The 24,515-nt window shown below is 36.2% G+C and overlaps 1 protein-coding gene across 4 annotated transcripts in view; it reads right to left on the reverse strand.

The window, feature by feature from the left end:
- The window catches only part of PDE1A (phosphodiesterase 1A), a 361,532-nt gene that overhangs the window by 316,397 nt on the left and 20,620 nt on the right, over nucleotides 1–24,515 (reverse strand). The window lies entirely within an intron of this gene.

Below are 24,515 nucleotides of genomic sequence, written 5' to 3' on the forward strand. Positions count from 1 at the left end.
GTGGAGAAAAGACAGCCTCTTCAATAAGTGGGGCTGGGAAAACTGGACAGCTACATGGAAAAGAATGAAATTAGAACACTCCTTAACACCATACACAAAAATAAACTCAAAATGGATTAAAGACCTAAATGTAAGGCCAGACACTATCAAACTCTTAGAGGAAAACATAGGCAGAACACTCTATGACATAAATCACAGCAAGATCCTTTTTGATCCACCTCCTAGAGAAATGGAAATAAAAACAAAAATAAACAAATGGGACCTAATGAAACTTCAAAGCTTTTGCACAGCAAAGGAAACCATAAACAAGATGAAAAGACAACCCTCAGAATGGGAGAAAATATTTGCAAATGAAGCAACTGACAAAGGATTAATCTACAAAATTTACAAGCAGCTCATGCAGCTCAATATCAAAAAAAACAAACAACCCAATCCAAAAATGGGCAGAAGACCTAAATAGACATTTCTCCAAAGAAGATATACAGATTGCCAACAAACACATGAAAGAATGCTCAACATCATTAATCATTAGAGAAATGCAAATCAAAACTACAATGAGGTGTCATCTCACACCAGTCAGAATGACCATCATCAAAAAATCTACAAACAATAAATGCTGGAGAGGGTGTGGAGAAAAGGAAACCCTCTTGCACTGTTGGTGGGAATGCAAATTGATACAGCCACTATGGAGAACAGTATGGAGGTTCCTTAAAAAACTAAAAATAGAACTACCCTATGACCCAGCAATCCCACTACTGGGCATATACCCTGAGAAAACCATAATTCAAAGAGAGTCATGTACCAAAATGTTCACTGCAGTTCTATTTACAATAGCAAGGACATGGAAGCAACCTAAGTGTCCATCAACAGATGAATGGATAAAGAAGATGTGGCACATTTATACAATGGAATATTACTCAGCCATAAAAAGGAACGAAACTGAGTTATTTGTAGTGAGGTGGATGGAGTTAGAGTCTGTCATACAGAGTGAAGTAAGTCAGAAAGAGAAAAACAAATACCGTATGCTAACACATATATATGGAATCTAAAAAAAGAAAAGAAAAAACAAATGGTCAGAAGAACCTAGGGGCAAGACCGGAATAGAGACGCAGACCTACTGGAGAATGGACTTGAGGATACGGGGAGGGGGAAGGGTAAGCTGGGACAAAGTGAGAGAGTGGCATGGACATATATACACTACCAAACGTAAAATAAATAGGTAGTGGGAAGCAGCCACAAAGCACAGGAAGATCAGCTCAGTGCTTTGTGACCACCTAGAGTGGTGGGATAGGGAGGGTGGGAAGGAGGGAGATGCAAGAGGGAAGAGATATGGGGACATATGTATATGTATAACTGATTCACTTTGTTATAAAGCAGAAACTAACACACCATTGTAAAGCTATTATACTCCAATAAAGATGTTAAAATAAATAAATAAATAAATAAAATAAAATAAACAGGACCAAGTCTTAAAGAAACAAAAGGTATTAATTTAACTGAAAGTGATGGAGAAGTTTTAAAATGAGTCTGATATTTTGTTAAGGGGGCCACTACTTTGTGTGAAAAGGAAGTGATTAATGGTATAATCAGGGACAATTGTAAAATATTTTGTTTAGACCTCAAGAAATACATATCCCTTATTATTAAAATTATAATAGTACTTATAATGGCCTCTCATGTGTTTATACATATGTATGTATATCTATCCATCTAGACTTTTTCCACTAGAATATAATCTCCATGAAAACCAAAATGTGTGTGTTTACTGCTTTAAACTGCTTTTTTGTGTATTACTGTTTATATTCCCAAAATCTAGTGCAGTATCTGGCATGTAGTAGGTACTCAGCAAATATCTGTTGAATTGCCTGCCTCTGCAGGAGACCTTCCAACACTAGCAGTGTCCTTTCTGGCCTTGCAATTCGGGCAAATGTAAATCAAATGCCTTTAGAGTTATGGATCCTGATGATTCACAAGCCGTGTGGATGAAAGGCTCTTGGTGCTCCAGCCAGGCATCAGGGCTGTGCCTCTGAGGTGGGAGAGCCAACATCAGGACACTGGTCCACAAAAGACCTCCCAGCTCCATGTAATACCAAACAGCGAAAATCTCTCAGAGATCTCCATCTCAGCATCAAGACCCAGCTTCACTCAACGACCAGCAGGTTACAGTGCTGGACACCCTATGCCAAACAACTAGCAAGACAGGAACACAGCTCATCCATCAGCAGAGAGGCTGCCTAAAATCATAATAAGGCCACAGACACCCCAAAACACACCACCAGACATGGACGTGCCCACCAGAAAGACAAGATCCAGCCTCATCCACCAGAACACAGGCACTAGTCCCCTCCACCAGGAAGCCTACACAACCCACTGAACCAACCTTAGCCATTGGGGACAGATACCAAAAACAACGGGAACTACGAACCTGCAGCCTGGGAAAAGGAGACCCCAAACACAGTAAGATAAGCAAAATGAGAAGACAGAAAAACACACAGCAGATGAAGGAGCAAGGTCAAAACACACCAGACCTAACAAATGAAGAGGAAATAGGCAGTCTACCTAAAAAAGAATTCAGAATAATGATAGTAAAGATGATCCAAAATCTTGGAAATAGAATAGACAAAATGCAAGAAACATTTAACAAGGACGTAGAAGAACTAAAGAGGAACCAAGCAATGATGAAAAACACAATAAATGAAATTAAAAATACCGTAGAAGGGATCAATAGCAGAATAACTGAGGCAGAAGAACGGGTAAGTGACCTGGACGATAAAATAGTGGAAATAACTACTGCAGAGCAGAATAAAGAAAAAAGAATGAAAAGAACTGAGGACAGTCTCAGAGACCTCTGGGACAACATTAAACGCACCAACATTCGAATTATAGGGGTCCCAGAAGAAGAAGAGAAAAAGAAAGGGACTGAGAAAATATTTGAAGAGATTATACTTGAAAACTTCCCTAATATGGGAAAGGAAATAGTTAATCAAGTCCTGGAAGCACAGAGAGTCCCATACAGGATAAATCCAAGGAGAAACATGCCAAGACACATATTAATCAAACTATCAAAAATTAAATATAAAGAAAACATATTAAAAGCAGCAAGGGAAAAACAACAAATAACACACAAGGGAATCCCCATAAGGTTAACAGCTGATCTTTCAGCAGAAACTCTGCAAGCCAGAAGGGAGTGGCAGGATATACTTAAAGTGACGAAGGAGAAAAACCTACAACCAAGATTACTCTACTCAGCAAGGATCTCATTCAGATTTGATGGAGAAATTAAAAGCTTTTCAGACAAGCAAAAGCTGAGGGAGTTCAGCACCACCAAACCAGCTTTACAACAAATGCTAAAGGAACTTCTCTAGGCAAGAAACACAAGAGAAGGAAAACACTTACAATAACAAACCTAAAACATTTAAGAAAATGGGAATAGGAACATACATATTGATAATTACCTTAAATGTAAATGGATTAAATGCTCCCACCAAAAGACACAGAATGGCTGAATGGATACAAAAACAAGACCCGTATGTATGCTGTCTACAAGAGACCCACTTCAGACCTAGGGACACATACAGACTGAAAGTGAGGGGATGGAAAAAGATATTCCATGCAAATGGAAATCAAAAGAAAGCTGAAGTAGCAATTCTCATATCAGACAAAATAGACTTTAAAATAAAGACTATTACAAGAGACAAAGAAGGACACTATATAATGATCAAGGGATCGATCCAAGAAGAAGGTATAACAATTGTAAATATTTATGCACCCAACATAGGAGCACCTCAATACATAAGGCAAATACTAACAGCCATAAAAGGGGAAATCAACAGTAACACAATCATAGTAGGGGACTTTAACACCCCACTTTCACCAATGGACAGATCATCCAAAATGAAAATAAATAAGGAAACACAAGCTTTAAATGATACATTAAACAAGATGGACTTAATTGATATTTATAGGACATTCCACCCAAAAACAACAGAATACACATTTTTCTCAAGTGCTCATGGAACATTCTCCAGGATAGATCATATCTTGGGTCACAAATCAAGCCTTGGTGAATTTAAGAAAATTGAAATCGTATCAAGTATCTTTTCTGACCACAACGCTATGAGACTAGATATCAATTACAGGAAAAGATCTGTAAAAAATACAAACACATGGAGGCTACACAATACACTACTTAATAACGAAGGGATCACTGAAGAAATCAAAGGGGAAATCAAAAAATACCTAGAAACAAATGACAATGGAGACACGATGATCCAAAACCTATGGGATGCAGCAAAAGCAGTTCTAAGAGGGAAGTTTATAGCAATACAAGCCTACATCAAGAAACAGGAAACATCTCGAATAAACAACCTAACCTTGCACCTAAAGCAATTAGAGAAAGAAGAACAAAAAAACCCCAAAGCTAGCAGAAGGAAAGAAATCATAAAGATCAGATCAGAAATAAATGAAAAAGAAATGAAGGAGACAATAGCAAAGATCAATAAAACTAAAAGCTGGTTCTTTGAGAAGATAAACAAAATTGATAAACCATTAGCCAGACTCATCAAGAGAAAAAGGGAGAAGACTCAAATCAATAGAATTAGAAATGAAAAAGGAGAAGTAACAACTGACACTGCAGAAATACAAACGATCATGAGAGATTACTACAAGCAACTCTATGCCAATAAAATGGACAATCTGGAAGAAATGGACAAATTCTTAGAAATACACAACCTGCCGAGACTGAACCAGGAAGAAATAGAAAATACGAACAGACCAATCACAAGCACTGAAATTGAAACTGTGATTAAAAATCTTCCAACAAACAAAAGCCCAGGACCAGATGGCTTCACAGGCGAATTCTATCAAACATTTAGAGAAGAGCTGACACCTATCCTTCTCAAACTCTTCCAAAATATTGCAGAGGGAGGAACACTCCCCAACTCATTCTACGAGGCCACCATCACCCTGATACCAAAACCAGACAAAGATGTCACAAAGAAAGAAAACTACAGGCCAATATCACTGATGAACATAGATGCAAAAATCCTCAACAAAATACTAGCAAACAGAATCCAACAGCACATTAAAAGGATTATACACCATGATCAAGTGGGGTTTATTCCGGGAATGCAAGGATTCTTTAATATAAGCAAATCAATCAACGTGATACATCATATTAACAAATTGAAGGAGAAAAACCATATGATCGTCTCAATAGATGCAGAGAACGCTTTTGACAAAATTCAACACCCATTTATGATAAAAGCCCTGCAGACAGTAGGCATAGAGGGAACTTTCCTCAACATAATAAAGGCCATATATGACAAACCCACAGCCAGCATTGTCCTCAATGGTGAAAAACTGAAACCATTTCCACTAAGATCAGGAAGAAGACAAGGTTGCCCACTCTCACCACTATTATTCAACATAGTTTTGGAAGTGTTAGCCACAGCAATCAGAGAAGAAAAAGAAATAAATCCAAATTGGAATCCAAATTGGAAAAGAAGAAGTAAAGCTGTCACTGTTTGCAGATGACATGATACTATACATAGAGAATCCTAAAGATGCTACCAGAAAACTACTAGAGCTAATCAATGAATTTGGTAAAGTAGCAGGATACAAAATTAATGCACAGAAATCGCTTGCATTCCTATACACTAATGATGAAAAATCTGAAAGTGAAATTAAGAAAACACTCCCGTTTACCACTGCAACAAAAAGAATAAAATATCTAGGAATAAACCTACCTAAGGAGACAAAAGACCTGCATGCAGAAAATTATAAGACACTGATGAAAGAAATTAAAGATGATACAAATAGATTGAGAGATATACCATGTTCTTGGATTGGAAGAATCAACATTGTGAAAATGATTCTACTACCCAAAGCACTCTACAGATTCAATGCAATCCCTATCAAACTACCACTGGCATTTTTCACAGAACTAGAACAAAAAATTTCACAATTTGTATGGAAACACAAAAGACCCCGAATAGCCAAAGCAATCTTGAGAACAAAAAATGGAGCTGGAGGAATCAGGCTCCCTGACTTCAGACTATATTACAAAGCTACAGTAATCAAGACAGTTTGGTACTGGCACAAAAACAGAAACATAGATCAATGGAACAGGATAGAAAGCCCAGAGATAAACCCACGCACATATGGTCACCTTATCTTTGATAAAGGAGGCAAGACTATACAGTGGAGAAAAGACAGCCTCTTCAATAAGTGGGGCTGGGAAAACTGGACAGCTACATGGAAAAGAATGAAATTAGAACACTCCTTAACACCATACACAAAAATAAACTCAAAATGGATTAAAGACCTAAATGTAAGGCCAGACACTATCAAACTCTTAGAGGAAAACATAGGCAGAACACTCTATGACATAAATCACAGCAAGATCCTTTTTGACCCAACTCCTAGAGAAATGGAAATAAAAACACAAAAAAACAAATGGGACCTAATGAAACTTAAAAGCTTTTGCACAGCAAAGGAAACCATAAACAAGATGAAAAGACAACCCTCAGAATGAGAGAAAATATTTGCAAATGAAGCAACTGACAAAGGATTAATCTCCTAGATTTACAAGCAGCTCATGCAGCTCAATAACAAAAAAACGAACAACCCAATCCAAAAATGGGCAGAAGACCTAAATAGACATTTCTCCAAAGAAGATATACAGATTGCCAACAGACACATGAAAGAATGCTCAACATCATTAATCATTAGAGAAATGCAAATCAAAACTACAATGAGATATCATCTCACACCAGTCAGAATGGCCATCATCAAAAAATCTAGAAACAATAAATGCTGGAGAGGGTGTGGAGAAAAGGGAACACTCCTGCACTGTTGGTGGGAATGTAAATTGATACAGACACTATGGAGAACAGTGTGGAGGTTCCTTAAAAAGCTAAAAATAGAACTACCATACGACCCAGCAATCCCACTACTGGGCATATACCCTGAGAAAACCATAATTCAAAAAGAGTCATGTGCCAAAATGTTCATAGCAGCTCTATTTACAATAGCCAGGACATGGAAGCAACCTAAGTGTCCATCATCGGATGAATGGATAAAGAAGATGTGGCACATATATACAATGGAATATTACTCAGCCATAAAAAGGAACGAAATTGAGTTATTTGTAGGGAGGTGGATGGAGTTAGAGTCTGTCATACAGAGTGAAGTAAGTCAGAAAGAGAAAAACAATTACCGTATGCTAACACATATATATGGAATCTAAGGGAAAAAAAAATAAAGGTCATGAAGAACCTAGTGGCAAGACGGGAATAAAGACACAGACCTACTAGAGAATGGACTTGAGGATATGGGGATGGGGAGGGGTAAGATGTGACAGGGTGAGAGAGTGGCATGGACATATATACACTACCAAATATAAAATAGATAGCTAGTGGGAAGCAGCCGCATAGCACAGGGAGATCAGCTCGGTGCTTTGTGACAACCTAGAGGGGTGGGATAGGGAGGGTGGCAGGGAGGGAGATGCAAGAGGGAAGAGATATGGGGATATGTGTATATGTATAACTGATTCACTTTGTTATAAAGCAGAAACTAACACACCATTGTAAAGCAATTATACTCCAATAAAGATGTTTAAAAAAAAAATCTGTTGAATTGACTTAATGAATAAATAGTAACCACCATTTATCAAATGTTTACTAATTTTCAAGTACTGTTTTAAGTGCTTGGCATATGTTGTTTTATTTATCACTTATAAAAACCCCTGTTATTATCAACCCAACTTATAGATGAGGACACTAAGACTAGGGATAAACTATATTTCTTGGTCACTCAGCCCTACCAAGGGGTGGAGCAGATTCACACCCAAGTGTGCCTGATTCTAAAGTCAATGCTCTTACCCACCAAAGAGATACTTCCTATTACTCGGACTTTCTCCTTCCCATCCACCCGAACATAACAGAGTACAGGCAGGGGCCATGTGCTACCTGCTCTGCAGGGGCAAAATCTAAACTAGACAAGAGATTGGACTAAAAGCCAATGTGAATGCTTTTCTGGGCCTTCCCCATCATACCCACCTTTCTTGCATCCCAGGATTCCCCTCAGACACTAGCTATGCCCACAATCTTTGATGCTTGCACTAGGCTTTAAATCAGGTCCTTCCTTCACAAAAAAGGAAACTTTCGTACCATAAATTCCTTTATGTTTCTCCATGATGATCAAATCATCCCTTAGCATTTTGAGTTCGTGGAAATTCTTTTCTTTTCTCAGCAGTTAGAAAAAAAATATTTGTGGCATTTAGGAGGTCTCTTCTTTTTTACCTATTTCATTTTAGGTTTGATAGTTAAATGTTAAAGCTATCCCCCCAAAAATTGGACTCCATCAGGATGCTAGTAAGCTCCTCATAAATGGAGGTATTCAAGCAGAGGTTGGATGACAGTTATTCAAATGGATATTCCTATCTCAGCTACAGATGTGGGGTATTTTTCTACCCTGAGATCCCCTAAAATCTAAGAAATAGTCTGTCTTTTCCTTGCTTTTGTTACTTATTCACAAGAAAGTGGAATTTACACAGAGTCACTCCATTTTCTTAATACTTTGTATACCTTTAGCTACAATTTAGAGTCTGACAAGACCAAAAGTATAAGCACAGTGACAAAATAAAGTCTCCCAAAAGTAACTGTAGGAAGCTAAAAGTATAGATTTTAAAAATAAATCTTAGGTTTTATAAAATTTATGTAATGTTTAGGTCATCAGCTTTTCTTTAGACCACTGTAAGATCAAACCATATATCAGTATTGAGGATAACTTTTATTTCCCAAGACCATTATCTCAACTTTAACAATCTAATCAAAGTATAAGAAAAAGAGTGTAAATATAGGTTTTTTTAAGTTACCATTTTTTATTTGTTGGAAAAATAAAGCCCACATGTTTCATCAAAACGTTTCATCAAATCCAAAATGTTGGGGACTTCTGGCTACGGAGGAGTGAAAAATCAAAAATATTCTGCATAAAAAAACTGTTATACAACTGGCCGAAACAATCATTCAGGACTCTAGAAATCAACCAAAGGCAAAAAAACAAATTTAAAAACATATATTCACCAAAAACTCTGACCATGAGTTAATGGTGAGAGTCTATGGCATTCTGACCTAGAGCTACACCCCATCCACCACCCCATGTTTCTGGGTCAACATGAGAGTTTTACCATAGTGAGGCTGGCCTTGAAAACCAGGAACTTCATTGCTGGAGGTGACTGACTTGATTTAGAGCAGAATATGGAGGGCAGAAGGCATATGACATAAAGAAAATAACCAGCAAAATGACAGATATCAATCTAACCATATTAATTCTATTAAATGTGATTTGATTAAAAATTCTAATCAAAAGGTAGAGGTTGTCAGACTACACCAAAAGGCAAGACACAACCATATGCTATCTATAAGAGACATGCTTTAGACATAAAGATAGAAGTAGGTTCAAAGTAAAAGGTTGGGAAAAGATATGCCATGCAATTGAAAGAGAGATAAAGTGGCTCTATTTATATCATACAATAGAAACTTTGAGACAAGAAATGTAACTACAGACAAAGAGGAGCATTCATAATGATAAGAGGGTCAATGCATTAGGAAGATAAAACACTTAGAAATGTATACCAAACAGAGGCCCCAAATACCTGAAGCAAAACTGACCAAATTAAAAGGAAAATGGAAAATTAAACAAATATAGTTGCATATTTCAATACTGCACTTTCAATAGTTGATAGAAAACTGAACAGAAAATATACAGGGATATAGAAAACTTGAAAAACACAATCAATCAATCAGACCTGATATTTAGAGAACATGCCACCCAAAAACAACAGAATATACATTCTTTTCAAGTGCACAAATAATATTCTCCAGAATTGACCATATGCTAACCCATAAAATATGTCTCAATAAATTTAAAATGATTGGGATGATCCAAGTATGGTCTCCCATCAACTACAATTATATTAAATTAGAAATCAAAAACAGAAAGAAATTTGTTATATTCACAAATATATAGAAAATAACATACTGTAAATAACTCATGGATAGATGTAATTGCAATGAATATTAGGACATATTTTGAACCTAACAGAAATGAAAACACAACATACCAAAGTGTATGAGACACATATAAATCAGGGTTAAAAAGGAAATGTATGTCTCTCAATGCTTATATTAGGAAAAAAATAAAGGTTTCAAAAAATAATCCAAGTTTCCACTTTAACAACCTAAAAAAGAAAAGCAAATTACATCCTAAGCGAGCAAAAGGTGAAATATTAAAAATTCAGAAATCTATGATGTAGATAACATAAAACAATACAGAAAAATCAATGAAACCAAAAGTTGGCTCTTTGAAAAGATCAAAATTTGTCACTCCTATAGCTAGATTAACCAGGAAGAGAGAAGACACAAATCATCAAAATCAAGGATAAAAACATGAACATCACAATCAACCCTTCAGAAATTAAAGGACAATAGAGGAATAATTTTATCAACTCCACAACAAAAAATTAGACAACTTAGATTAAATGGACAAATTCATAGAAAGACATAAATCACCAGAACTGACTCTAATAAATAGAAATTCTGAGTAAATCTATAACGAGTAAATAAACTGAATTAGGAATTAAAAATCTTCCCACAAAGGAAAACTCAGGCCCAGATGGCTTTCCTAGTCAATTGTAGAATTTTTAAAAAAAAAGAAATAATACTCTTTCATCTAATAGAGGTTGGAAGTACACTTGGCAACTTATTCTATAAATCCAAACTCAGACAAAACATCACAAGAAAAGAAAATTACAAAACAATATCCCTCAGGAACACTTACAAAAAATTCTTAACAAAATAGTAACAAACCAAATCCAAAAATATATAAAAGGATTATACATAATATCTAAGTGGGATTTATCCTAGGAATGCAAGGTTGGTTTAAAATATGGAAATTAATTAATATAATACACCATATTAACAGAATAAAAGACAAAAGCATATCATCATCCCAATAGATGCAGAAAAAATTTCACAAAATGTAATACATATTCATGATAAAAATATTCAACAAACAAGGCATAAAAAGGAATTTCGTCAACTTAAAGGGCATCTTTAGTTGAAATGAGAAACGCTGAATGCTCTCCACCTAAGATAGAACTAGGCAAGGTATCGGTACTCATCACGTCTATTCATCATCATGCTGGAGGATTTACCCAGGGCATTAAGGCAACTAAGAGCAATTATAAGCATACAAATTAGAAATGAAGAAGTAAAACTGCCTTTATTCACAGCCTACATGATCTTGTATGTAGAAAATTCTAAAGAATCAATTTTTTAAAAACTTCTAGAAGTTAATAAGTTTAGCAAGTTTTGGGGATACATGATCAATATAAAAATTAAATTGCATTTCTTTTTTTTAATTTTTATTTATTTTTTATTATAGCTTTGCATTTTTTATTGTTCTACCTTTTATATTGTAAATGTTTTTTTCCGGTTTTAGTGAGATATAATTGACATACAGCACTGTCTAAGTTTAAGGTGTACAGTATAATGGTTTGACTTACATATATTGTGAAATGATAACCACATTAATTTTAGTTAACATTCAATTATATTTCTCTATAATAACAACTAACTATTCGAAACGAAAAATAAAACAAATTCCATTCAAAATATCAAAAGAACAAAATACTAAGGAATAAATTTAATAAAAGAAGTGTAAGATTTGTACAGAGATAACTATAAAAATATTACTGAGAGAAATTAAAGAAAATAAAAATTAATGAACTTTCCATGTTTATGAGCTGATGACTTGATATTGTTAACATGACAGTTCCCTAGGACGGATTTATAGATGCAATAAAATCCCTATCAGAATCCCACCAGGCTTTTTTTGTACCAATTGGAAAGCTGATTCTAAAATTGATATGAAATTACAAAGGTTATAGAATAGCCAAAACAATTTTTTAAAAGAAGAACAAAGTTGGAAGATTTACACTGTGTGATTTGAAACTTACTATAAAGTAAGTATGTAGATAAACAGAACAGAATTAAAAGACCAGAAATAAATCCTTACATTTTTATCAATTGATTTTTAATAAAGGTACCAGTGGGAATCAGATGGGCTTTTCAACAAATGTTGACAAGTCAGCTGGTTTTCCACATGCAAAAATATGAACTTAGACCCTTACTTCAACCCATACATAGAAATTAACTCAAATAGGATAATAGACTTAAATGTAAGAACTAAGACTACAAAAACTTCTAATAGAAAACAGGAGAAAAATCCTGTGACCTTGGATTAGGCAAAGATTTTTTTAGATATAATACTAAAAGCACAATCCATAAGAGAAAAAATAAAATTTTACTCTTCAAAAGACACCATTAAGAAAACAAAAGATGGTGCTTTGTGACCACCTAGAGGGGTGGGAGGGAGACACAAGAGGGAGGAGATATGGGGATATATGTATATGTATAGCTGGTTCACTTTGTTATAAAGCAGAAACTAACACACCATTGTAAAGCAATTATACTACAATAAAGATGTTTAAAAAAAAAAAAAAGGAGTAACCACAGAACATGAAAGGCCCATTTCAAAGGTCTGACCTATATTTGATAGGCCAGGTGGATGGAAGGAGCAGAAAAGCTACACTGAGGAGGTTGCTGTGGCCAACAGCAGGTATGTAGGTGACTGCCCCCCCAGGGCTCCTACAGAAAGGATGCATATATACGCACTGCCACTTCTGGAGGAGTGTGGGGTGGGTAGGGGGATGTCAGGGCTTGTCTGCCATCTGGCTCAATCACCACAAAGATTATGATCCCTTCCCCACCCCCATCTTTGTACGTATTTCAAAATTAAAATATTTCTTCCCCCCCCCCCAAAAAAATGAAAGATAAGCAATAGATAGAGAAAAAAAATATTTGTAGGTCATATATCAGATATGATAAAGGACTTGCAACCAAAGTATATAAAGAACTCTTAAAATTCAAAATAAGTTAAACAAACCATTTTAAAAATGGGCCAAAGATTTGAGTATACATTCTATCAAAGAAACTATACAAGTGACTAATGAAAAGGTGTTCACAATTATCAGTCATTAGAGAAATGCAAATTAAAACCACAATGAGATAGAATTACAATTACACTCCCACTAGAATGATTCTAATCAAAAAGACTGCCATACCAGGTGTTAGTGAAAATGTGAAGAAAATGCAACTATTATACACTGTTGGTAGCAATGTAAAATTGTACAACCTCTTTGGAAGTTTATCAGTTTATTAAAGGGTTAAACATAGATTTACCATTGGATCCAACGATTCCAAAACAATTGAAACCATATGTTCACACAAAGTCTTGTACATGAATGTTCATAGTGGCATTATTTGTGATAGCCAAACCTGTCCATCAACTGGTGAGTGAATAAACAAAATGTGGTATATCCATAAAATCAAATACTATTCAGCAATAAATAGGAATGAACTTCTGATATCCACTACAAAAACATTAGACTTCATATTGCATGATTCCATTTATATGACATTTCAAAAAAAGGATAAATCTATAGAGACAGAAAACAAATCAACATTTGCCAGGACTGGAAGTAGGTGGGGCTGTGAGTCAGGAATGACTGAAAACTGAAACAAGAAAACTTTTTGAAGTGATAGAAATGTTTCGGAACTGGATCATAGTAAGGGTTGCATAACCCTATAAATTTACTAAAAAAATCATTGAATTGTATACTTAAAATGGATGAATTCTATGATATGTAAATTATACCTTAATAAAGCTGTTTAAAACTGTCATTATTAAATCAAAAACTTTTATTTGAAGCCAGCTTCCTCAGAACGTTTATAATGAAAAATATTCTGTAGCAGAAAGGCTCATGAATAATATGTTCAAAGAGGTTTCCTTAAATTAATGTCAGAAAAAAAAATCAAATAATTATTCAATTCATGTGTCAAGATCTGAATATACCATTTGATTTTTCATTTATCATAAGTAAATCTTACCACAGTGGCTTACAATATTGAACAAAAAAAAGGGTAAGTTGAATACAACATACATAATTTTGGATTTACACGATGCATTTAGTTTCACAGTTATTATCAACCCTTATGTTTTGTTCTGCAAATTACTCAAAACAAGTTCCATCACATTTATCTGTTTTAACAAGTCAGAAAGCTATAACTAGGGTGTATTTCACCATTTACAATTTGTCAGTATTAAAATATGATGAACCATTTGGTTCAGTTATGATTACTACAGCACTGAAGTACGTCTCCATTTTTTCCTATGTCAAAATTTAATTTAACAAAGACTACAGTGGATTCTTCACAACTGTATCCTTTTGAATATATAGACTCAAGGAAAAACCAAATAGCTGGTCACAAATAAACCAGATGATGATACCTAAGAGGCAATACATGAAGAGAAAATAATATATTAGAAGTATAAATAGCCACCTTATTTGGCAGATTACATAGTCCAAAAAGTGTTTTGTTTTGTTTTGTTTCTATTAGACATGGTACTGTGCTAACCCATCTAATTTATATATTAACATTATACCATTAATAAAATAACAATAAATTCATGTCTACCTACTATATACTTATGTAAAATCAACTGTTTTTGAAAATTATAAATACATGAGATATGAAAATAAAAAATAGAATATATAAGTAATCAGAAACATGTAATTTTACTTTTCTCACTAAATAAGCAAGAATTAAAAATAATATCCAATATGTATAAGTGTGCAATGAAAATAACCCTCACAGAAATTATGTAATACACAATTTGATAATATGGTTCAACAATTTGAATGTAAAAATGCTATTGATTCATCCATTCAACAAAAAAAATGGTAGGTGTTAACTAGGTTGCAGGCATGACCCAGGCCGTGGAGAGAGAAAGATCAAAATAAAAAGAAAGGTGGCTGCTTTCATGAAGTTTGGACTCTAATGGGAGATAAACAATTAAGCAAGTAAATAATATGTCTGATGGTAAGTGTTACAAGGAAAACTGAAATAGCGGAAAGGGTTACAGAGTGATGTTGGGAGTACTGTTTAATAAAAGGTGGTTAAAGAAAGCCTGTTGGAGAAGGCAACATTTGAGTAGTGCCCTAAAGGAAGTGAGGGAGTGCACCATGTGTGCATCTAAGGCAAGTGTAACCATCAGAGCAAAGGGCAGATGCAAAGATCCTGAGCATGCCTCAAGTTTAGGAAAAACAAGGAAGCCAGTGTAAATGGGGCTGGATGAGGAAAGAGAAGAGTGGTAGGACATGAAGTTAAAGAGGTGGAGGAGGAGGAGGTACAAATCAGAAAGGATAAGGACTTTTAATTTTATCTGAGATAAAGAGCCAATGAAAGTTCTTTAGCAAAGAAGTGACATGACCTAGCTTCCTTTTTTAAAGGATGACTCCAACATTGTGTGAAGAATGGCAGAAATGCAAGAGTGGTGGCAGGAAGAGAGCAGCTGCGGCAGGTGGGAGTATTCCTGGTGAGAGATGATAGTGACCTGGACAAGGGAGGTTGCATTAGAGGTGGTGAATGGTGGTTGAATTTCAGATATATTTTGAGGTGGATTCTACAGGATTTTCTCATGAATTAGATGTGGTTGCGAGGAAAAAGTCAAGGATGATTCTAAACCTTCCGGCCTGAGAAGATGACAGAACGGAGTTACCATGGACCTAGATTAGAAAGTCTGCAGGAAGAGACAGTTTTACAGAGGGATAAAAGTGGGGAATCAAGTTTGGTTTTGGAAATGTTAAATTTGAGCAATAAGAGATGTTGAATAGAATGTGGATTTTGAAGTCTGGAGAGGTCAAGGCTGGAGATATTAATTTGGCACTAATCAATAGATTGATGGAATATTATACTATGACACTGGATGTTATCAATGTGGCAGGAGCACAGACAGAGAAAACAACAAATCTGAGAATTGAGCTCTGGGACACTCCAAAATTCAAATGTTGGAAAATAAGGAGAAGCTAGCAAAGAAAACTGAGAAGGGGAATAATCAGCAACGTAGACAAAGAAGCAAGAGACTTCTTAGAACATTCTCTAACACCATATACAGAAATAAACTCAAAATGGATTAAAGACCTACATGTAAGACCAGAAACTATAAAACTCCTAGAAGAAAGCATAGGTGGAACACTCTGTGACATAAATCATAGCAATATTTTTTGGATCTATCTCCTAAAACAAAGGAAATAAAAGCAAAAATAAACAAATGGGACCTAATTAAACTTAAAAGCTTTTGCACAGCAAAGGAAAACATCAACAAAATGAAAAGACAACCTACTGAATGGGAGAAAATATTTGCAAATGATATGACCTCTAAGGGCTTAACATCCAAAATACATGAACAGCTCATACAACTCAACATCAAAAAAAAACCCCAAAAAACACCTGATTTAAAAATGGGCAGAAAATCTGAAAAACATTTTTCCCAAGAAGACATATGGATGGCCAACAGGCACATGAAAAGATACGGAACACCACTAATCATCAGAGCAATGCACATTAAGCCACAATGAGGTATCACCTCACACCTGTCAGAATGGCTATCATCAAAAAGATCTCAAATAACAAATGTTGGCAAGGATGTGGAGAAAAGGGAACCCTTGTGCACTCTTGTTGGGAATGTAAATAGGTGCAACCACTATGGAAAACAGTATGGAAGTTTCTCAAAAAACTAAAAATAGAACTACAATATGACCCAGCACTTCCATTCCTAGGTATTTGTCTGAAAAAAAAAGAAAGCACTAATTAAAAAAAATACATGGGCTTCCCTGGTGGCGCAGTGGTTGAGAGTCTGCCTGCTAATGCAGGGGACACGGGTTCGAGCCCTGGTCTGGGAAGATCCCACATGCCGCGGAGCAGCTGGGCCCGTGAGCCACAACTACTGAGCCTGCGCGTGTGGAGCCTGTGCTCTGCAACAAGAGAGGCCACGATAGTGAGAGGCCCGCGCACCGCGATGAAGAGTGGCCCCCACTTGCCGCAACTAGAGAAAGCCCTCGCACAGAAACGAAGACCCAACACAGCCAAAAATAAAATAAATAAATAAATAAATAAATAAAAAGAAACCAAGGTTTTAAAAAAAAAAAAAAAAAAATACATGCCCCCAATGTTCACAGAAGTAATATTTATAATTGCCAAGACATGGAAGCAACCTAAGTGTCCATCAACAGATGAATGGATCAAGAAGATGTGGCATATGTGTGTGTGTGTGTGTGTGTGTATATATATATACACACACACACAATGGAGTACTAGTCAGCCACAAAAAAGAATGAAATTTTGCCATTTGCAACAACATGGATGGACTTGGAGGGTATTATGCTAAGTGAAATAAGTCAGACAGAGAAAGACAAATACCGTACAATATCACTTATATATGGAATCTAAAAAATACAACAAACCAGTGAATTTAACAAAAAAGAAACAGACTCACAGCTATAGAGGACAAACTAGTGGTTACCAGTGGGGAGGGGGGAAGGGCAAGATAAAAGTAGGGGATTAAGAGGTACAAACTACTATGTATAAAATAAATAAGCTACAAGGGTATATATTACAACACAGGGAATATAGCCAATATTTCACAGTAATGGAATATAACATTTAAAAACCATAAATCACTGTGTTGTACACCTGAAACTTATATAATATTGTATATCAACTATACCTCAATTTAAAAAATGCAATTAAAACAAAAAAAAAATAAAATAAATTATTATTTTTTTTAAAAAGAGATTATTCTGGGAACAGTAAAGAAAGTGTTTCAAAAAGGAACATTAAGCCAAATGGAAATGTATGCTAATGAACCAGGAGAGGTGAAGACTGAGAAGTGAACAGTCGATTTGGTGATATGAAAGCCTTTGATGATTTTTAACAAAAGTGGTTGCACTGGAAAAGGGAAATATAAAAAATTATTGGGGTGGATTCAAGAACAAATAGAAGAAGAACAGGTAGAAACAGTATGAGCAGACTACTCTTTTGAAAAGTTTTACTGTAAAGGGGAAATTTGACTTAGATGGAAGGTGACATAGTTAAAAGTGTTTTTATTTTTTTGACTTGGAATTACTACAATATACTTTTATGCTGATATAATTATACAGTAGAAAGAGGGGAAATGCAATCTAAAGCAGGTGTAATTATAGGAATGTTGTCCTTGAGTGACAATTACACTTTAGAACACAAGTAGGGGGGTGGCCTTGAACAGGAGCACTGACAGTTCATTCATTGTAACAGAAGGGCAGGCAAAGTATGGGTGAGGAGAGACACATGGGGTTGTTGACATGATCAGGGAGGGCTCTTGGTAGTAATACATTTGCTCAGTGAAGTAGGAAGCAAGGAGAAAGGAAGCACCTGAGGTTCGAGGAGACAGGAGAAGGCCTAGAACAGTCATTCATGGTTACAGGGAACACAGTGTATTTGCGGACAATTAAGGTACACTTGAGGTTCCTAGCCATGCATTTAAAGTAAAAGCAGTTAGCATAGTGGTGTGTTTTTCTCCAGCCAGACTCACCTACGTGAATGCAGGCATGAATGATCAGAAAGTGTAATTAACAAGAAGTAGGATTTTTCTGGAAGTGTATCCCAAGGGGAACAAGGGAGTTAATGAGCACGCAAGCAAGGGATATGAGAATGGACTCATTCATCTAAAGCTTGCTGGGGAAACATGAACACATGAGAGGAGCAAAGGGAAGACAGTGTAAAGGGGTAATGAATTGGAGGTCCCAGTAGGGTGAAAAAACTCCTGGATTTGAGGTGCTGGGAGGAGTGGGCTTAAAATAAGAGGAGATGATTGAAAGTTGGTCACTTGAAATTTAGATTTCACCCAGCATACCTACTTCTGGAAATGTGTCCTAAAAAATATATAAACTATAGGAAAGGTGTTTCCTAGTGTTATCTATACAACAGCCCTAAATTAGAAACAACACAGTTGTCTAGCAACAGAGAAACAGTAAGATAAACACCATGTTACCAATTAAAACATATAAAGAAAATGAAGCAGCAATGAATAAAATGTAACAAAAACAAATAAGTCAGACACCAAGTTGTATGCACACCACATTGTGTGTGTATATATACATACATAAATATTTATGTGCTTACATACATTAATATGTAACATACATTACAAATATATAAATATATCTACATCTGATTATTTTTGCCAATGTCAAATTCTTTTATTAGCTTTTAAGTGTCCCACTTCCTAAGATTTACAATTATTCTTTTTATTCATCTAAAAAGCAGGCTTTCCACCGGGTAGAAGATCAGTACATTTTATTGAATGAGTGGATGAGTGAGCTAGTGACTTAGTGAGTAAATAAATGGATGGATGATGAATGGATAAATGAAGATCTGTGTATATTTTTTGAATTTCAATTCTAAACCTCGCATAAAATTTCTAATAGCAAGATTCTATCAAACTTCCTGGAACTGAGTTTACCTGTCTGACCTATTAATGTAAATGTTTTAGGGTTATAAAATCATCACCTACATTAGAACCTTTGCCTATATAATCTTAAAATGGATCATGGATCAAAAGAAAAATATTCATCTTGTGAATTAGTTTCACTTAGGAGAGAAGCAATTTTCCTATCATGTGCTTTTGTGAACCACGAACTGTTGTTTATTGTTACACTTTAAAACAATGCTAAATGAATTTTATTTTTGATCCAGTGAAACACGTTTTTAAATAAAGCCTGATTCTCAAGGAAATTCTGTGACAAGAGAAATCCACATGCCAAAAAGTCATTAGTGCTGCCTTTGTTACTCACATACTTAATTGTGTGGGGAAACACAAACAATTTCCAGGCTCAGAATGAGTGTCAGACAGTGCAATGCCCACGTGTTCTACTGTGTGACAGCAAATGGACAAGGGACCAGCAGGTTTTTCAACCATACTTTCTTTATTGGGTAAAACATCTACTCTGTGCTAACCTCATCCTAATCATTGCAGAAGCTACACAGCCCAAAACAACAAAACACTAACAGGAACTCAAAGAGAACAAAAACATTAACCATTAGCCAAAGCATTCCTTGCTCTACATAGCACAAATTCCCCCTTAACAATTTGCAATCAGCAAGAGGTCTTTCCAGACTATCTTTTGCAATGCATTTTATACCAGTATTTGAACAAATTCCAGATGATGGCACTTCAGGAGTTATGTAATCAGAGAATGCTCTGATTTGGTGATTTTGTTAAAACTTTGAGAAATGTACATCTTAAAAAATCAATTGCAGTGGGCTCCAGAGGAGCACACGAAATCATTTACTGAGTCTTCAGTGAGTAATGTATTATCATTTGGAGAAAGCTGAATGATCTTTATTGGGCTATCTCCTAAGCTAAGTTAAGCATTTACCATCAACATGTCTAAAAGCAGTAGCACTGTCAATTTTGTTCATTCATCTAAATGTGAAGTAAGGACCTTACAAGGTCATGTGGAGTCTACAATGAAAGAAGAAAGACAAAACAGAATGTTGACTATTTATACAGAAAGCTTTACAATCTTTTATTACTTAATGTTATTGATTATAGATTTTCCACCCCGTGATTGCTCCCCATCCCCAACCCAACTGTCTTTCTCTATCCCAGAGATTGCAAATGGAGACACACAGTTTTGGCTCGCAGACACGTGTCTTGCAGACATATGTTGAAGAAACATGCTAGAGTCAGTAAGGAAGCTTTTATTCTTTTCCCCCATTGTCCCTTCACACCCACCCTCTGAATTTCTTTGTTTCCACTACCAGATGAAGTCCAGTTCCCACAGATTTTCTGTTCCCTTTCAGTTACAAGATGAGTTTCACTTCAGAAGTCAAAATGTCCAACATACAGTGTAATAATCAGAACTACATGTTTTTTTACAAGTGAAGCATTTTCCAGCCTCACCTTCACACCCTCAAGCTCAGACCTGCTTCAGGTTAGAGTTTCCTTCCTCCCCAGCTCTCTAAGTTACTAGGCCAGAGGAGAAAGGGAATTAGGAGGAAGGGCACAGTTTTATACAGCAGGTACAACTGCTCTCCTATGTTGGTTCCTTCCAGATGCTGACTTTTTCTCTGGTGGGATCCCCCCACACACAGGATTTTTGGAAATTTTCCCTCTGTGGTCTTCTGACTGCAGTTCCTAGGGCAAGTGATGCTTTGTCCTCTATCTGACCGCTAAGGACTCCCTCCTTCATCCCTAGCTCCACTGGTTCACTCTGCAGAGGCTTTCCCTGTTAGGGTTGATTCCATGCAATCACCTTCAGTAGGATCCCCTTTGAACTGACCAAGATGGGCTTCTTTCTAAGAGTCCACTTGGCATATAGGAAGATGCATGCCTCCTTGCCCTGATGTTGGTGGCAAGCCCAGTGGACCCTCTTTCTCCTTGCTGACAAAGGTAGCCCCATCCACAGTCTCTCACTCTTGGACTTTTTCTTGGAGGTGATGAGGATATCAGCACACGGACAGCCCTCCTTCCAAATAAGTCCTAAAATCCTCTCTTTCAATATCCCATCAATATAGACCGGAGGAGGGCTGTCTCTAATGCCAAAGATTCTATTTTTCACTTACTTAGTTTTCCTGTATGTGTGGTCCAGCATGTAGTACATGAATTTGGTTGGCACCTTTTGCATTGTCCTTGGCCTTCAGTGCCTCAGCCAAAGCTAAATGGAAAGATTCCATTTTAACCTTCTGTTACCTACCTTGGGTGTTACTTGGTCTGGACAGTGTTGACCCAATCAGTTATTCTCAAAGCTTTGATTTATTTCCTAGCATTTAAAAATAATAAGACTATACATTAAAAGTATGGATTTTGACTTTTCTCTGAAAATCAGAACTGACCACTGTGTGGTGATACAACAAATAAAAAGAAGCTGAGTTAAGAGGCTGCTGACTCAAGAGGCAACAAGTATCCTCTGAGTTGCCACAGTCACCATGCAACCCACCTTCCTCAATTATGGCCTCTTATGAGATTTCACTCAATTATGACCTACCCCTCTCTCCATCCATATACAATTATTTCATCCAGGTTCATCTCAAATCTCCTCAAGAGGGAGCCTGACATAAAAAAAAGAGTATAATATTTAAATCTTTCTCCATAGTCCAATGTCAGCATAATTTGGTGAGTTCTCTAACCTTCTTGCGTGGCAATTTACTGCTCTCTAAAATGAATGGCAATTTTAACTTACATGGTTTGTGTGAAGATTTAATGAGATAAAAAAATATAGTTCCTGACATATAACAGATACGAGTCTTTTTCTCACCCACAAAGAAAATATTTATCTTCCATATTTTATCATGTACTACCAACTGATACAAGTTAGTTTTATCTACCCAGTTAGAGGAAAGACTAAGCCTTTTATTTCTATATCCCTCAAGTGGCCTAGTATAATGTTCAGCATGTAATATAGGTCCATGTGTTCTATGCAATGGAAATCAAAATATGATCTTGCATTTCAATATTACCAAATACTGCTGGGTTCAAAAGCCTGAAAATAAAAACACGCCAATTACACTTACTGTGTTTTTACTCATTTCATTTGGGAAACAAATTTAATGTGATTTTTATTCTTTTATAATTAAATATTTATATTTTATTATATTCTTTTCTATTGTGTTTTTTTTAATGGAAGGAAGCAATAGAAAGAAAAATGCTGGAAGTCACAAAAACTGGGACCCAGTTGTAGCTCTGTAGCAAACCAGCTGTATTACTGGAGTAGATACATTACATTGACTCATTTTATTTGGAGAGATTTTAAAGCTAAAATTTACATTCCCAGGCCATTTTAGCTAAGGTTCTAGACATGCATTAGGTAGTACCAATTAAAAGTGATCTCAAAGCATTTGGAAGGCAACGTTAGGAGAAGCCATCTTTCTCCTACTGTTTTTGGCTGACAAACAAGACCATGAGACAGTTCCATTGGCTGGATTCCATCTTCCATAACCAGCCACTGGCTCCAAAGGTGTCTAGAGGCAGTGGGGTGGTAGCACTAGTTACCGCAGCCCAGCTGTAGTATCTTCCTTCCTGTGAATCACAGTTAAGGTGATAAGCTTTCAATTTGCCAGTCCTGTGGTGGCCCCTGACTTCCGGCTCCTGCAAACATTCCTATGATTTTGTAAACATCTAATTCCTGTATTGGATCCCCTTCTGTTTCAAATACCAGCATGGTTTCTGTTTCCTACACTGAACCCTTTGTAATATAATTACTACTTTAAGAAGATCAGGGCTTCCCTGGTGGCGCAGGGGCTTCCCTGGTGGCGCAGTGGTTGAGAATCTGCCTGCCAATGCAGGGGACACGGGTTCGAGCCCTGGTCTGGGAAGATCCCACATGCTGCGGAGCAACTAGGCCCGTGAGCCACAACTACTGAGCCTGCGCGTCTGGAGCCTGTGCTCCGCAACAGGAGAGGCCGCGATAGTAAGAGGCCCGCGCACCGCGATGAAGAGTGGCCCCCGCTTGCCACAACTAGAGAAAGCCCTCGCACAGAAACGAAGACCCAACACAGCCAAAAATAAAATAAATAAATAATTTAAAAAAAAAAATCCTATCACTATTAAAAACAAAAAAAAAAGAAGATCACCTCTTTTTGTCTCCTTATATGATAAAAGGAGTTAGTACATGGTCTTACCTCACAGGTTTTCAAGAGAATTAAAGTGAAAAAGAAAATCTGAATTAATTTTCAAAGTATTGAGAAACTTGAGTACATCTCTTTTTAAACATGCTAATTGAACATGCATCTATCATTGCTTACTATTAAAACTCCACTAACATGACAGAAAGACATAAAAATGTTGTAAATCTCCCAGAATGACAAAGTAAATGGGAAAAAAATGAACAAGACACAAGAGAATCAACTCTTTTTTTTTTTTTTTTTTTTTTAGAAATTTGGAAAGTGGATGGAGGAGTGGAAATCTTAGCAAAGAACAGCAGTTAGAAACAAATGTTTCACCCTAACAACCCTGAAAAGATGCAGGAATTGAAGGCACCAACTTGCAGAAGTCAGAGAATTAGGGTTTTGTTTGAAAGCCTATATATAGAAAAGATAGACTTTCATTTTCCTCCTCATTATGTGGCAACTACTGCTCCCACATCACTATGGAAGATTAGATGCTTATCTAATCTGATGTTTATCTAGTTAGATGTTTATCTTCTGGTGAAATTAAGTCACAGAGATGAGAGAGGTGAGCTGCTATACTGCAAAAAAGGAAACTAAGTAAAAACTACATAATGAATTGTATGACCCCAACTCTTTTCCTCATTCAGTTCTAGAATGGGGACAAGGTTTTAACATCCTAGACTGGTGGTTAGATTATCTTCCAGTACAGAAAATAAGGAGATCCAAAGAAAAGACCTGTGGATAATGGCATTTTGTAATCACCTAACTAAGTAGCTGAGTACTTCCCACCCCATTATGAAGCCCACACATCAACAAACCCTGTCCATTCACACTAAGCATCAATCAGCTTTTCAGTGTCTCTCTTTTACAAGTGAGCAGACAGCCAAGAATCACCATACC

This window comes from Eubalaena glacialis, chromosome 1, assembly GCF_028564815.1.
Source record: "Eubalaena glacialis isolate mEubGla1 chromosome 1, mEubGla1.1.hap2.+ XY, whole genome shotgun sequence".
NCBI lineage: Eukaryota > Metazoa > Chordata > Mammalia > Artiodactyla > Balaenidae > Eubalaena > Eubalaena glacialis.